Source organism: Mustela nivalis (assembly GCF_964662115.1).
Source record: "Mustela nivalis genome assembly, chromosome: 16".
Taxonomy (NCBI): domain Eukaryota; kingdom Metazoa; phylum Chordata; class Mammalia; order Carnivora; family Mustelidae; genus Mustela; species Mustela nivalis.
The window spans coordinates 4823934-4840448 of record NC_139035.1 but is presented as its reverse complement, the minus strand read 5'-3'; the positions used below and the strand labels follow the sequence as shown (position 1 = coordinate 4840448).

Genomic DNA, 16515 nt, shown 5'->3' with positions numbered 1-16515 from the left:
TTATCTGGAAATGTCTTTATTTAACCTTCATTTTTGAAAGGTGGTCTTAATAGTATACAATGTTTGGTTGACAGTGATTTCCTCTCAATACCTTAAAAACACCAGTTTGGTTTCCATTGTTAAAGCTGCAGAGTCAGCTCTCTATTTAACCTAATTTTCATTCCTTTGTAAGTGATCTGCCTTTTCCCTCTGGTTTTCAAAACTCCTCTTCAACAATTACGCTTTTTCATTTCTAAAAGTTCTATCTTCATACCTGTCTGCTCATTTCTGATGGTCCTTCAGTTATTGCTCATTTTGTGACTCCATTTCTAGAAGGATTTCATACGTCATCATTCTATATATCAGCTGATTCCAGAATTTTAGTAATTTCTCCTCTAAATTTACTGTTTTTCTCCCCCTCGGTCATTGTGCTTTCAGTGACTGGGAAACTAAGCAGTTTTCCTTTGAATTCCTAGTTGCTTGAAATTAATCTGTGAGGCTCCTGAGGCCATAAATTGGGAGTGTTTGCACTCAGTAGAGGGTTTTCAGTTGTTTCTACTGCCTCCAGAAGGCACCAGCAAACAGGGACTGCTTTCACCACGTTCTAGGTTTCTGACTTTCCGTGGGAGTCTTTGATTTAGATCTCTAACCTAATTTGAGGCTCAGTTTCTTATTTAGCTGCAGTCCTGACCAAACAACCTACAGAAAAACTTGTCTTTTTTGTCTTGCTTATTACTCATTGAGTCCCGCTCTGGTTTCAGCTCACTCTTTTTTGGGGAGGGAGGATTTGGCATTCTTGGAGTCTTCAGAGACATCCCAGAAGTGTGTTTAGAGTTTTGTTTCATCCAGGAAAAAAAGACGAGGCGGGTCCTGCAAGTATGTACCACAGAGACTAAAGTTGAGGTCTTCAAGAACCATGCTCAGGGGTGAACTCAGGGTGAACTGGACCTGGGGGGCTCAGTCGTTAAGCATCTGCCTTCAGCTCCGGTCATGATCCCAGGGTCCCGAGACTGAGTTCCGCATCAGGCTGCCTGCTCAGGGGGGGTCTGCTTCTCCCTCTCCCACTTCCCCGCTTGTTCTCCCTCTCTCTCTCTCTCTTTCTCTCTCATAAATAAAATCTGAAAAAAATGTATTATATGCTTCAAATCAAAGACCCATCACATGTTCAAGCTAAAAGGAACATTAGACTTTATAGAATTTAATAATTTAATTATAAATATTGATAGACATATTATTCAGAACCAGGAAGTTTAAGTGTCCAGGCTAAGATGCAAAAATTGACTCTAAAGCCACGAAGGACAAGCAGATTTTTGACAAGAGGTTTGGGGTGGGGAGGGAACCTAAGAAAATCTAGCAGCACACATACCTAGCTCTGCCACTTAGTGACGTGTGACTGGGCAGATTCTCACTCCTTCTGCACCTTAGTTCACTTTTCTTTGAAACAGGACTCTTTTTGTACCTCTTTCACAGCATTGCTGTATCAAATGAGACAAGGTTTGGAAATCATTTAGCAAATACCTCCTGCATAATGGGTTCAGTAACTGTCCTCTGTTGTAATCACCTCATGCCTCTACCTGCAGCCAAATATAAACCTCAAGAACCACGGATGGGTATGTACTGGTCACCTTGAGCCACCAAATTATCTTACTGTTGCCTTTTAAAAAATGGAGTAATTGGGGCGCCTGGGTGGCTCAGTGGGTTAAAGCTTCTGCCTACGGCTCAGGTCATGATCTCGGGGTCCTGGGATCAAGCCCCGCCTCGGGCTCTCTGCTCAGCGGGGAGCCTGCTTCCCCCCCTCTCTGTGCCTGCCTCTCTACCTGCTTGTGATCTCGCTCTGTTAAATAAATAAATAAAATCTTTTTTAAAAAATGGAGTAATTTTAGCATTGTTATGAAATTTATTTTATGAATAATAATAATAATAATAACAACGAGATTTTGCAGTTTAAAGAGGGTCTATAGTAACTCCCTGTGAGGGACGCCTGGGTGGCTCAGTTGGTTGGACGACTGCCTTCAGCTCAGGTCATGGTCCCGGGGTCCCGGAGTCCCGGGGTCGAGTCCCGCATCAGGCTCCCAGCTCCATGGGGAGTCTGTTTCGCTCTCTGACCTTCTCCTCACTCATGCTCTCTCTCAAATAAATAAATAAAATCTTAAAAAAAAAAAACCTCCTTGTGAAATGCGGTCATGTATTAGTGCTTATTCAATTTCTGATGATGACATATAAATGAAATTAGGTTTGTATCGACCACTTTGCCAGATTCCCACATTCTTACATTCACTCTCAGGATGAAGATTTTGAAGCTTAGAGGCATGGAATAATTTGCCCAAGGTCATAGAGTCAGAATTCTAGGATTCTATCCCAAAGCATCTAGGATTTAAGCATGGGATGTTTCCATGTAGAATATAATGTATCCTTCTACATCACGATTCTTCCATAACCAGAAATAGAGTATCTAATGGAGTAGAAGAAAAACTGTGTGTGTGTGTGTGAGAGAGAGAGAGAGAGTTTTCTAAGTGAAGAGTGATCAAAAGCATTGAATATCACTGGGAGATGAAAATAAAGTGGAGAAAGGTATATATATTTGATTTTGAAATGTGGGGGTACCCTTGATTACCATTCCTTTTTAAAAAACTAGAAGTTGTGATTTTGACCTATAATTTGCTAAGGGGAACGAGCTGGCTGACTCTTGAGACTCACCAGGTGATAACTGAGTCAGTGGCCAGGAGAAAAGAGAATTTCTGGCAATAACAATTTATGCTAATTGGAAAATAAAATAACTACTATGTTTCTTGTGTGCTAATAAATATTTCTCTTCAAATATAGAGTTTTAATATTGTAAGTTTTCATCAAACTTGTGATGTTCCTCAAGATTTTGTTGTTGTTGTTGACAGTGGGCACCCTAATTTATTTTATAACAACCACTGTGGCTGGTTTTGCATCTTATAGGGTTTCTAGTACTTTTTTTTTTTTAAGATTTTATTTATTTATCAGAGAGAGAGAGGGGGAGAGAGCGAGCACAGGCAGACAGAATGGCAGGCAGAGGGAGAAGCAGGCTCCCTGCTGAGCAAGGAGCCCGACGTGGGACTCTATCCCAGGACCCTGGGATCATGACCTGAGCCGAAGGCAGCTGCTTAACCAACTGAGCCACCCAGGCGTCCCGGTTTCTAGTACTTTTACTGGAAGTTCTGATCTTGCCTTCCTTCCTTCCTCATTACTTGGCCAAATTATACCACTGTATCAATCTGTTTCAAGGATGCTTTTGTTATCTGGGTCATGTATCCTGGAAATTCCTCCCCTTATTGTGCTTCCCATTTCCCCAACTAGAATTGAAACACCATTTGTGTGAAAGGATAGTTTCACCATATTTATAAAGTCATTTATATATGAGCTGTGCTCTGAGATCGTATTTGACTTGTTAGGATGTTAAGTGTAATTTTTTGAGAACTCCATATTCCATACTGGGCTCTGCCTCTTAGATGTCAGGTTTCCGTACTGGTGTGGACACGATCTCCAGATGGTGGTAGAGTTACTGAGTAAAGACAAAGACAGCGTTATATCTCTGACAAATCTCAGGGAAACTAGAGATAACTAGAAATGCATCAGTTCGAAGGCTCAGGAAGAAGACTATAAGAGATATATTAATTCATTTATTCAATCATTAGTGTAAACAGTTAATTGAGCATCTACTTGATAGCAGGCTGGGTGCTCGGTGCTGATGTATGGTAGTTAAGAAGACCATCCAAATCTGTGTATCGTGTGGCAGGAGAACAGAGGAACGTCTTCTTCGCTGGAGGTTGTCTGGAAAGGCTAGGGAAAGTGAAGACGAAACTTGGAGTCTCCCACTTAAACTGAGAGGATGGGAATGACGTTTTTCTTAGATTCTCACCAGAATTTAGGTCTGCACAAGATAGAGGAGGAATTGAGACCTACTCTGATGTGGGCACGCTGCCTGGATTTCTGGGTGGAGTCATTCTTCCCGAGCGCGGTCCTCCTCTTACGCGCGCGCCATGCTCTTTCTGCCAAGAACCTCTCCTGAGAGCTTGACTGTGTAACACAGCGACGAGGACCATGAGCTCAGAATCTGGCTCACTGGGCCTCTAGTTCCAGTTTGTCATTAATGAACTCTGTGTCATTAGTTAGAGTTCTTTCTCTTTCTTGAATTTGTTTCCTGTCCATTAATTGGGGGCAACAACAATGCTTAATTCACAGGACTCTTGTGAAGATGTAATGAAAGAAATTCCCAAATCTTTCAGTGTAATATCTGATTCATACTTAGTAGCCATCATTATTGGACTGGGCTGAGTTCATTTACTAAAATGTCCCAGCTTTGTGCTAAGACACTTATCTGTGAGTTAATAACGTCTCTTTCTCCTTACCACCTTTCATCCCTCATCTTTTTGGTCCCTGCTGGTGAAATTCCCAGGAAGCCTAGTAATAGAGCCTTCCCTAATTATTGGGGTAAGGAGCCTAAAACGATTACACAGGCCTTAGGAGAACTCTGATTTTTGATTCCTGGGTTTGAGACCCCACTTTCCCTCCGATCTGAATTTGGACCTCTTTCTGGTCACTGTCATGGTCAAGACCCCAGAAGCTGATGGGACAGAACAGATCTCGAGTAGTTACATTTATGACAGATGAAAACTGCTGCAAATTCCCCCATGTTCTTCACTCCAGACAGGTTTCTGTCTCACCTCTGTGGAAGGTGGTGGGGCGAGTACCATAAAACCATGTGCTGCTTTCTTTTTTCACCGCAGGCAGAGTTTCACTCTGGTTGAACGGGTTCAAAGAAAAGGTTTCACTCTAACTGATGGCCTTACAAACACCTGGGACGTTTGAAGCATCATGATTGTAACTGACTGATTCCGAAGAACTAGGGCTCTTCTTATTTCAAGGGACTATAGCTGTGTGTCCTTGTGTGAAGGGGATAGAAATTTTATCTTCAGAAATGACAGTTTGATCACAGCATCACATGTAGGCGTTTTACCTCACACCCAGCTGCAGAAGGAAGCAGCCGTGCTGTGGAAACTGAGGGTCTCAGGAGCCTGGTCACTGGGTTGAGCCTGGCTCTTGGCTCACAGATGAGCAAGTTCCTCCCTGATCCTGCTTGTGATTCACCTGTTTTCATCTCCCTTTCTCAAATGCAAATAAGTATCAATTTTCTTGTCAATATTTTTGCAAATTTGGAATACAAAATAGGAAATCTGTGCCAAGCTGAGTCCTAAATTAACGACGGTCATGGGAGCTAAGCAGGGACGCAGCTGGGCTGGACGTCAGCTTCTAGTGCTACACCTTCTGTGGCCTGCAGGGTCCGATTCAGTGACTTTTCCTCCTCTGCTACTTCGTTCATTTCCACCTTAATGTGCTCTTCCCTTGAGCACAGTTACAGGGTTCTGAACTGGTGCTTGAGAATCTTTCCCAATCACGGGATGTTGGGAACAACTGTGTAAAGTTTGAAGATGTTAGTAGCAGAGGCAAGGAGAGGAGGAGGAGGAAGACAAGTGGGAGAAAATTTGGAGCCTGTAGCTTAGAGGGTGTCTTCCTGGGGAAAAATTCCACTCACTGTGTAGCAGAGTTAGAGAGACAGGTAGATTTGGATCAGTCTTTCTGTAAATCTATATTGGGATTTTATTTTTATTTTTATTTTTATTTTTTTTACATCAAACAGTTGTCACTGACCTCTGTCATTTCTCTTTGGCATGGGATCAACACAATTATCTTTAATTTTTCATTCCTCAGTATGATGTTGATGTTGATTTGAAATTGATATTCTTTATGTTAAGGAAACATCAATTATAAACGTTTAAAGAATTCATTTAAAATCAAGAAATAGTGTTTGATGACAGATGTTGGTGAGGATGCAGAGAAAGGGGAACCCTCCTACACTGTTGGTGGGAATGCAAGTTGGTGCCATCACTCTGGAAAACAGTATGGAAGTTCCTCAAAAATTTGAAAATAGAGCTACTCTATGACCCAGCAATTGTGCTACTGGGTATTTACCACAATGATACAAAAGCAGTGATTCAAAGGGGCACGTGCACCTCAATGTTAATAGCAGAAATGTCCACAATATGGAAAAAGTCCAGTTGTCCATTGACAGATGAATGGATAAAGAAGATGTGACACACATGCACACACGCACCATGGAATACTATGCAGCCATCAAAAAATGAATTCTTGTCACTTGCAACAACATGGATGGATCTAGAGGGGATTATACTGAGTGAAATAATTCAATCAGAGAAAAGACCATTAATCACATGATCTGATACATAGAATTTAAGAAACAAGGCATAAGATCATAGAGGAAGAGAGGGAAAAAAAATGAAACAAGACGGATCTAGAAAGGGAGAAAAACCATAAGAGATTGTTACTCTTAGGAAACAAACTGAGCGTTGCTGGAGGGGAGGGTGGTAGAGGGGGTGGGGTTAACTGGGTGCTGGACACTGGGAGGGGATGTGTTGTAAACGAGCATGGGGTATTATATAAGACTGATGAGGGGCCCGTGGGTGGCTCAGTGGTTTAGAGCCTCTGCCTTCAGCTCAGGTTATGATCCCACGGTCCTGGGATCGAGCCCCACATCAGGCTCTCTGCTCAGCGGGAAGCCTGTTTCCCTTCCTCTCTCTCTCTGCCTGCCTCTCTGCCTGTTTGTGATCTGTCAAATAAATGAAATTAAAAAAAAAAAAAAAAAGACAGATGAATCACAGATGGTACCCCTAAAGCCAATAATACATTATATGTTAATTAATTGAATTTAAATTAGAAAAAAGAAAGTGATCTGTTGAGAACTCTTACGGAAGCAACCTAAGTGTCCATGGATAGATGAATAAACAAAGAAGATGTACTATATACATATGATATACAACAAAATTTTACTTAGCCATAAAAAAGAATGGGAATTTGCCATTTGGGACAATATGGATGGACCTAGAGGGTATTATGTTAAGTGAAATAAGTCAGACTGAGAAAGACAAATACCATATGAGTTCATGTATGTGTGGAATCTAAAAAAAAAAGATGAACAAACAAACAAAAACAGAAACAGATCCACAAATACAGGGAACGAATGGATGATTGCTAGAGGGAAAAGGACAGGAAGATGGGCAAAAGGCTTGAAGGGGGGTGGGAGGTAAGGCTCCCAGATATGGAGTGAAGACGTCCCAGAGAAGAAAGGTACTGCATAAGGAATATAGTCAATAGTATTATAATAGTGTAGTGTGGAAACAGAGTGTAGCTACACTTGTGGTGTACAGAGCATGACCATGTTGAATCGTTACACTGTAGAGCTGAAGCTAATATAACAGGTACGGGTCAAGTGAAAGTCGTGTGTCAGTTGTATCTCAGTTAAAAAAAGAAATTACCAAATTCGATTTTATCAAATTTTTTTTATAAAAACCAATTGAGATGCTCTTATTGTTTTTCTTATTTAATATAATGATATTTTCAACCACACTGTTGTAAGATTTGAATGGGTCTATGTATGTAAAGCTCTTAGAAATGTGTCATATAAGTGTTAGCTATTATAACTGATGTGCTGTGTTACTGGGAGAGGAGGGTCCCCAAGAATCAAAAACACTTTTTTTTTCAACAATTGAAAATACTTTTTTTTTTTTCAGGGATACAGCGGGTGCCCTTGAGATTATAACTCTTGTGTGTAATTCTTTTCTTCTCTCCCAGAAAACCCTGGTCATAAGAGAGCTGCCCGTGTTTACAAATTGAATGGATGGACGTGGTCGTATCTCATCAGTCAGATTAGAGTGCGGGAAAGAATGTTCTACTCAGAGAAGTGTGTGGACAAAAGGTAGGTGTGTTTGAAGGCAATTCTCCATGGTGTTTTTACACAACTTGTGTCAGCTTCCATTCCAGACTGCCTTTTCTAGCATTGTAGAGCACACAGGCTCATTCAAAACTAGAAGTGGTGTCCTTCTTGAGGGGAAAGGACAGATTTGCTTCCAGCCCAGGACAACAAAGATGGTATCTCTCTGTGGAACAAAGTCTGGACAGAACTGCTTACAGCTCTTTAAAAGACTGGAAGTTGCTAAACGTGGGGTTCCTCAGCTGGGACCTGGACACGAGCCCTTTCCCTCGGCACATGGGACCCGGGGACAATGGAGGCAGATGTGAACATGGAACTCATGCTGCCTGTCGCGCCATGAGTACAAAATGTCTAAACCATTTGGGTTATTGTTTCCATCGCCACAGATTTTGGAAGTGCAACAAGTCAGTTCAGTATGTGCTCAAGCCCTTGACAAGACCTGGACGCATGACTCAAGAACAAAATGGTCAAAGTACGTGAAGTGGAGACTCACAGAAGGGGAAATCTGAACAAATAAAAACACACGGCAAGGTACTCAGTCTTACTCAGAAATACAAAATAAAGGGAGTCTTTACTGAAAATGTATCAAAAATGAGATAACCTTTCCTTATCCTTGAGTCAACTTATCAAATTGACTCAGTTAAACAATATGCATAGTTAACTTTTGCTGCTGGTAAGATGAGAAAAATAGGTACCTGGCGCATTGCTGTTGGAAAGGTAAATCCTCACTGTATTAATTTTCTTTGCTGTGTAACATTACGACACACCTGGGGGCTCAAAACGACACAACCGTATTAGCTCACAGTGTCAAGAGGTCAGAAATCCAGGGACGGTGGGGCTGGGTTCTCTGCTTAGAATCATACACGGTTGAAATAAAAATGTGTGTAGGGCCACAGTTCTTATCTGGGGCTGCATCATGCCCTCGACTTGCCGGCAGAATTCGTTTCCTTGCAGTTGCAGGACTGAGGCCCCTCCCATTTCCTTGCTGGCTGTCAGCCACGAGGCTGACATAATCAGGGAATCCACATTACTCAGAGGACCGGGGATTATCGCAGGGCGTGTACGTCAAAGGAGGTCATCCTAGAACTCCGCCTGTCATTACTGTAATTCGGGAAAGTAGTCTGGTAATACTGAGCATTCATATACATTTTAATTCTGCATTCCTACTTTTAGAACTCCCATTTTATAAGGGGGATGAAAGTCCAAAGATGTTTATTGCATTATTTGTGATGACCCCAATTCTTCACCAAAGGAGTAGGTTGAATAAATTATGGTTTATCTATCACATTCTTTAAATGAATAACTTAGATCTTTATCTGTTGATAGAGGATTAATCAAGATCTACATTTTTCCCCAATTGGTTAACAATTAGCCTGATAACATTTACCAAATACTTATCTAGAATGACTAGAAATGCCACTTTTATTGTATATTAAATTCTTTTTTTTTTTTTTTGAAGATTTATTTATCCAACAGAGGCAGAGACAGTGAGCCCAAGCGGGGGAGGGGCCGAGGGAGAGGGAGAAGCAGGCTTCCCACCTAGCAGGGAGCCTGATGTGGGGCTGGATCCTGGGACTCTGGGATCATGACCTAAGCCCAAGGCAGATGCTTAACCAACTGAGACACCCAGGTGCCCTAGAGACATCAGATTCTTATATAGATTTCTGGAAATTCCATTCTGCTCCATTGGTAACTCTGACAGATAAAAAATCCTACTAATTAGATCAGTGTCTTGCAGTGTGGATGAGCAGTTACTATTAAGTATACAAACTAGCAGATATTTTGTTTCCATCATTGGATGGATCCGCTGGTATGTGGAGCAGGAACGAGCATTTGCCATTTGTGACAGCACCAGGTAAAAGGTGATCAGTCTTTTACCTTCTTCGATCAGGCAGTGGCCTTTCAAACTTAACGCTTATCACTTGCTGTGGAGCTGCTCTCTGTAAACCAAACAGTTATCTGTTGGTCAGTTGGTAGCTGTTTCCAGGGCACTATCCAAGCGGTGATAAGGTCTGACAGCTTTTAAAATGTTTTCGGAGATAACCCTCCGGGAAAGAGGACCCCTGCTCACAGGGGCCGCCTTGCAGTCCCCCAGCAGCATGTGGCTGTACCAACAAGTTCTGTCTTACCACGGAACCTTCTGGGCGCTGCTCTCTCCGTTGGAACTATTCTGTCTGCTGAAGAGAGAGGCAGAGATTGCAGATGGCTATGAGGCAGACTCCCTGGGGGAAGGCCCCACACATAGTTGGCAAGTTGGGCCGATACTAGTAGCTCCAGAAGGCTGCAAATGGTCCAGAAAGGAAGACGCTTCGGACAAGGCTTTGCCTACTTGGTGATACATGTAAATGCTAGAAATGGTTTAATAGGACCAGAACAGAAAACTCTGCAACAACTTGGATCACTGAATCACAATTCTTCAGACTATGGAACATATTTTAGAGTCCATATTGTCTAGCCATGGGCAGAGGAGATCTCTCTTCAGATGAGCAGTTTAAGAGAGAACTGGGAGGGTAGCTGGAGCACTGGCTGTCGAAGACCGACGGCAGGAGATACAGACACGAAGGACCGGCCTACGTACTTTCCTGGGTGTGAGCTCACCTTCCACATGAAGGAAGCCAGGGGAGGGCCCCGCTACATGAATGCCTCTGCTTTCCTGGTGTATCTGGGGGAAAGGACCGGGTGGGGGGGGGGGATCATGGTACGACAATGACTACATATTTTTTTTCTTCCCCACATCATCCCAAATGTTCTTTTCCTTACTAATGCGGTGGTCCTAGGATGGGGGACACGACTGCAAGTCCTGGAAACAGGGATGGTTTGTAAACAGGAAACTATAATGTACCTTGAAACCTTTGGGTCAGAATTCTTTTTTTTTTTTTAAATATTTTATTTATTTAACAGACAGAGATCACAAGTAGGCAGAGAGAGAGGAGGAAGCAGGCTCCCTGCCAAGCAGAGAGCCTGATGCAGGGCTCGATCCCAGGACCTTGGGACCATGACCTGAGCTGAAAGCAGAGGCTTAACCCACTGAGCCACCCAGGCACACTTGGGTCAGAATTCTTAAGGGCTTGATGGGTTGGACCGTGCCTTAACCACATCTGGCAAAACTGACCTTGACAGTTAATGCAGCTGTACCTCCTAGTGGTAGAAGTAGCCTGTTCATTCCCTACATATATAATCATTCCCCGTATGGATGGCAGTAGATGGCGGGGAGCGAGAGCTCTTGCTGAATGAGTGTATCTGGCAATCTACACCAGCTCAGCAGCTGCAACAAACATCCTTTCCAAAGGTCCAACATTTCGGGTACAAATGGAGGGGAGAGATAATAGCTAAGGGAAAAATGAATGAATGGGTTACCCAGTCAGGGAATAATGGGTTACCCAGTCAGGGAATTCCAGTGTATCACATTAACACCTGGAAAGAGGCTCGGAGCAAGTGATTATATTGTCCTTTAGCTCAGTTATACCAGATGCCTAAAACAGTGATGACATATATTTCTGAGACAACTTCTATTTTTTTAAAAAAAAAGATTTTCTTTATTTACTTGAGAGAGAGAATGAGAGGAGAGAGCATGAGAGGGGAGAGGTCCGAGGGAGAAGCAGATGCTCTGCCGAGCAGGGAGCCGGATGCAGGACTAGATCCTGGGACTCTAGGATCATGACCTGAGCCGAATGCAGTTGGGCTTGACCAACTGAGCCACCCAGGGGTCCCATAACTTCTATTTTTTGAAAATGAGTTGATCACATGGAAGCCAGCAAACTTGAATCTTGCCCAGAGAGACATTTTGGTTATATGATATAATGGTAAATGGACTGACTGCTAATTGTCACCAGCTAGACCCCAAGACCTGGCCTTGAGTGCCCACCAGCGTATTCACTGACCTCTGTTCCACATTTTCCCTTAAGCTCTTCTTTTTAGTTCATCTCTTAACTCAGGCAAATGGAAACCAAAACCACCCCCCTGGTGATAGCAGCTGTCTTGACCAGACCTCCCACTGGCCCAGACCACCCAGACCAGTTTGAGCTAAACCTCTGACTCAGGCCTGTGCATGAGTGACCTCTGAATGACCAACAACTACATTTACCCCATTATAATACCAAAATGCTAAAATGCGCACAAGCCTCATTTATGTAACATGCAACGTGTATAGGTGTGTTTCCTTAAGGCACGTGCACTGCCTTATGCCAGCCTCTACATACTACAGCTTCCCTAAATACTCATCCTAACCCTCAGGAAAGGGGACCCATCCACCCTTGCTCAGGGAGTCCTGGCTTTGGAAGTTACTCCTGTGAGCTCCTTATTTGCCGCAAATAAAGTTCACTTTGTGCAACAACTCCACCTGGTGTGTCTGTGACTCACCACAAAGTGAATTCCCGTTGGTTCTGTTGCACAACGGCTTAGTGGGACTCCAGGAATATGCCAGATCTTTTTATCCTTATTTTTCAGATTACATGTATCACACTTAGGGTGGAACAGTGCATTGTTGGTGAGATAATACTGATATTGGTCAAAAGTACTGTGACATTGGGTCAAAAGCCTCCTGTACCTACCCCACATTGGCTACTCCAGATGTTAGGCATATAGAAAGAACCATAGCCAAAGGCCAGGGGGTAGCCTGTATAATAAAGAATTGGGCTTTCTTTTATCTCTGGTTTCTGGGACATCGCCTCAAAACTCCTGGAATTTCCTGATAGGAAGTGTCTTTGCTCTTTATGGTCAGTCCTGATAGTTTAACAGACTGACTTAGGGTGGGTCCCTGATGGTTTGTGTTGATGAGATGACTCAAGATGAGAGGCGGGCTATGCCTGAAGGAGCAACCATGTGACTAGAGGGTTGGGGCTTTGAGCCACAGTGATAGATCTCTAGAGAGGGAAGGTGGGGCTGGAAATTGAGCTCAGCAGTTGATTCTGACAGTGATTAACTATGTAATGAAATCCCCATAAAGTTTTGGACACCAAAGCTTGAGTGTGCCTCCCCAGTTGGCGTTGTTCTGTTATCGAGTATTCTGTTGACGTGTGAGGAGGGTGATGTAACTTGGCTCCATAGGGAAAGCACAATGCGAGATTGGAGCATAGAACCTCCGAGACCTCGCTTTATGACTTGTGTGCTTTTGCTGAGATAATACTTTAATTAAAAAATATAGTGGTTTTCTGAGTTCTTTGAACTGTTCTTGTGACTTATTGAACCTGAGTGGATATAAATTCGAGGGGACCCTCAAATTTATAGATCGTTGGTCAGAGGTGAGGGTGACCTGGGGACCTCTGCAGTTGCAGCTGCTGTCTTAGTGGGCAGTAGTCTTGTGAGTGGCCATGCCCTTCGCTTGTGAAGTTTGGTCCAACTTTAGATAGTTGATGTCAGAAGTCATTACAATGCCCCCACCCCCGACCCTGCCCCAAATTAATTCTGGTTAAGAATATTAATAAAGTATTATCTAAAGGTATTCTTCTCAGTGTAGATGCTGTATGTCTAAAACCACAATTCTGCAGAAAACGGAAGTCAATCATGAGGAACTAGATTAACGTCGGAATCTCTACCATGCAGTATTTGGAGTTTTGTGAATGAAGACACGATGAAGCTTCCATCTCTTACTGCATTGCCCTGTCCTACCTTAGAAGCATGATTTACAACAACTACAAAAAAACGACTTTTCTTATCTACCAGGGAAGACCCTTTGAAGTGGGTGGTCGAGCCATTCCTCCATTTTCAACCACATTCCTACCTAAAAAGAGCACTGGGGAGCTCCTTCCAGGTCAGTATGCGGCTTCATCTTATCTTCAGTCTCTCCAAGTTTATTGTTTCCAAGGTCTGGATTTAAAACAGGTTATGAAAGTTTCTCAATTTGACTGTCTCTCTTCTATGGTTGCCACGGACAGAACTGTGTCCCCTAAAATTCGTATGTTGAAGCTCTAACTCCCAGTGTGCTGGTATTTCAAGATGGGGCCTTTGGAAGACAATTAGGTTTAGAGGAAATCATGACTATGGAGCCCTTATGATGGGATTAATGCCCTTATGGGAAGAGAAGAGACATAGAGTGCTCTCTCTCTGCCATGTGAGACACAGGGAGAAGGCTGCTGTTTGCAGTTTTGCTCAGCACCTGGTAAATCTTTTATTAAATATTATGATAGGATTTTTCTGTTTGTGTGATTCTTCCAATCTTCATAGATAAGCTGATCAAGACAAAGTCTTATATATAGGCATATTGATATGCCTGACAATCAAGACAAAGTCAGGCACTATTATTTCTCTATTTTTTTAAACTAAGAAGCTCAGCCTTGATATTTTTGACTTAACTTCCCTTATCTTTTTCAAGTCTGAGCTGCAACAACTATCTGATCTAATTTCTCCTATTAAAAAAAATAGTACCCAAATAAGAATAGTGGTGTTATTAAGTGATACTTTATTAAGACGCTATCCAAACACTACCAACAACATCCCTCCCCATTCATAGTGAGGATGAGGATGGGGGAGCAGATAAAACCTGACAGATGACGAAGGTGAAGCAAGACAAGGCAAAGAAATATTAGATGAGGTGCTAAGCCTAGTGCAGAACTACAAGAGGTTTCAACAGACCCCATGAAGGACTCCTTTTTTGCCTATTTAGCCAACAGTGGAAATTATTTCTGTCTCCCCTAGAAAAAGCCCAGTGCAAATCAACTCTTTTCCCCCTCAATTTCCAAAGAAGAGAATCCACAGCCACATTATACCAGTATTAACTCGGCAATATGGTGCCATCTCCTATCAAAGAACCAGTAAAATCCTAAACTTAAACCCAAGCAATTCTCCCTGGGATGGAGAAAGGAGGGAGGTGGGGAGAAGGAGCCTTGAGCTCCCCCTAGAGGTTAGCAATAACATTCCCATAAAGTAGGATTTCTATTGTAAACTGACGTTTGTTTGCTCATATACTAAATTTTCCATCATCATACTGCCAAAGTCTGTTCAAGAATTTGAGGAGCATTATAGTAATCAACAAATTGAAAAAAAAATCATATATATAATACATGGGCTATAAAAAGCACGAAGACACTGTCGTTTTATCTCTTTTTTAAATCCTTGTTGCAAGCATCCTGGTGTGGACGTGAGTTTCGAGGTTCAACCCATTGTAATTAGTAGTATCAGTCAGACATGACCACATGAGTTGCTTGAAAAGGAGAAATGCTAGTGTTAGTTCCTTTCCCAATCTCTCCTCAAACCAATTAATCAGAATTTCTGGAGGTGGGCCTAGACATTAGTGCTTAAAAAATTTTCTCAAGTGATTCTAATGTGCAGCCAAGTAGAAAGATGTGCTCATCAAACCTACTTTCTTGTGAGCCACATGTTTTTTCTTCTTTTATATTTTATGTTTCTATTTTCTGTGATTCCATTTTGTTGCTGGCAATTCCTCTTTTGATCTCTTTGATATTTTAATGTTATCAATCTAATTTTATTCTTGAATACTCTCTTTTAGCTTCTGTTCAGAAGATGCTTCTAAACCACATTTAATAAACCCAAGATATTCTAGGTTTGTCCCATAATTCTCGCTCTGGTAATTCCTACTCCTCTAGAACCCTGGATCTTGTTTATGAGAAATAAGGTAGAAATCTATATCCAGGTATAGGGCCTCATGAGAAGAATTTGAATGTTAATGATTTTTCAGTACTTATCATTCTTGGTCTTAGAGTTGCCTTTGCATTACATTAATTTTTTAAAATTGCTCCACCTAGAACTCCATTCTCTTTTTAGCATATTTTTAAAAAGATTTTATTTATTTATTTGAGAGAGAGAGAGAGAGAAGCAGGGGGGAGGGGCAGAGAGAGAGGGAGAAGCCCACTCTTCCTGAGCAGGAAGCCTGATGTGGGGCTGGATCCTGGGACTCTGGGATCATGACCTGAGCCAAAGGCAGACGTCCAACTGACTGAGCCATCCAGATGACACAGAACTTGATTCATTAATAGAACACGGAAGAGATTAAGGTCTTATGAAGAAAGTCATCCAAACATAACCCTAAACGCAGTACTAGACCTAAAAACGCCAAGTCCTCAGTTTTGTACCTCTCATTCTGGGATGCCTTTCAGAACAGCTGGGAAGACTGATGACGGCCTACCTATCTGCTGGCTACTGCGTCCACCTCCTCCTACAACTAATGTTTAGCCATGACTAAAAAGACAAAATAATATGGAAGCTTTCAAGGAAACAGCTTACTTTGGTTTATGTGCTTGATTCGGCTGAAGCAGGAAAACTCCATAATGCCAAGGGAACTTGTCTAGTTGTCTTCCTAGGGCAGGTCCAGCGCAAACCCAGAAGCTGATTTATCTTGGCTTCATCCCTTTTACCTACAGCTCAGCTCTCTGCAGGCAAGAATCAAATGTGAAGCAACTGTGAGGTACTGATGTTTTTGCCTCAATTTCTCTTTGTGCCAATAACACCAAACTGCGGGACCCACGTCCACCTCGCTATTCCACCCTCCAAGGCTCAACTTTCAATTTCTGAATTCTCCTCCTGTGTTTGCTCTGAGAACCCTCTACCAGCACGGTGAAGGGCAGTCGCTGGTCTGGTGGGGATCCCTCTTCTTCTGGCTTCTGCTGACCCTCTTTGGCATGTGCCTTTCTTATTCCATCCTTTCCAAGTGAATTTGTTTACTCATGTTTCAGGATCCTGGCTCTTGACCTCTCTCTTGGACAAGTAGAGGTCTTTGGGCTGAGTTTTGTGTTTGGAAGGGATATAACTGGTATATATGTGCAGGACTT

The 16515-nt window shown here is 42.5% G+C and overlaps 2 long non-coding RNA genes across 2 annotated transcripts in view; one reads left to right on the top strand and one right to left on the bottom strand.

Annotated features, from left to right (window-relative positions):
• Positions 1 to 8384, top strand: part of LOC309849854 — a 112668-nt gene extending 104284 nt beyond the window's left edge. Inside the window, exons 2-3 of the long non-coding RNA XR_014303953.1 lie at positions 7654 to 7777; positions 8179 to 8384. This is a non-coding gene — a long non-coding RNA (uncharacterized lncRNA). The remainder of the gene's footprint in view (positions 1 to 7653; positions 7778 to 8178) is intronic.
• LOC309849853 overlaps positions 1 to 16515 on the bottom strand; it is a 524627-nt gene that overhangs the window by 31407 nt on the left and 476705 nt on the right. The window lies entirely within an intron of this gene.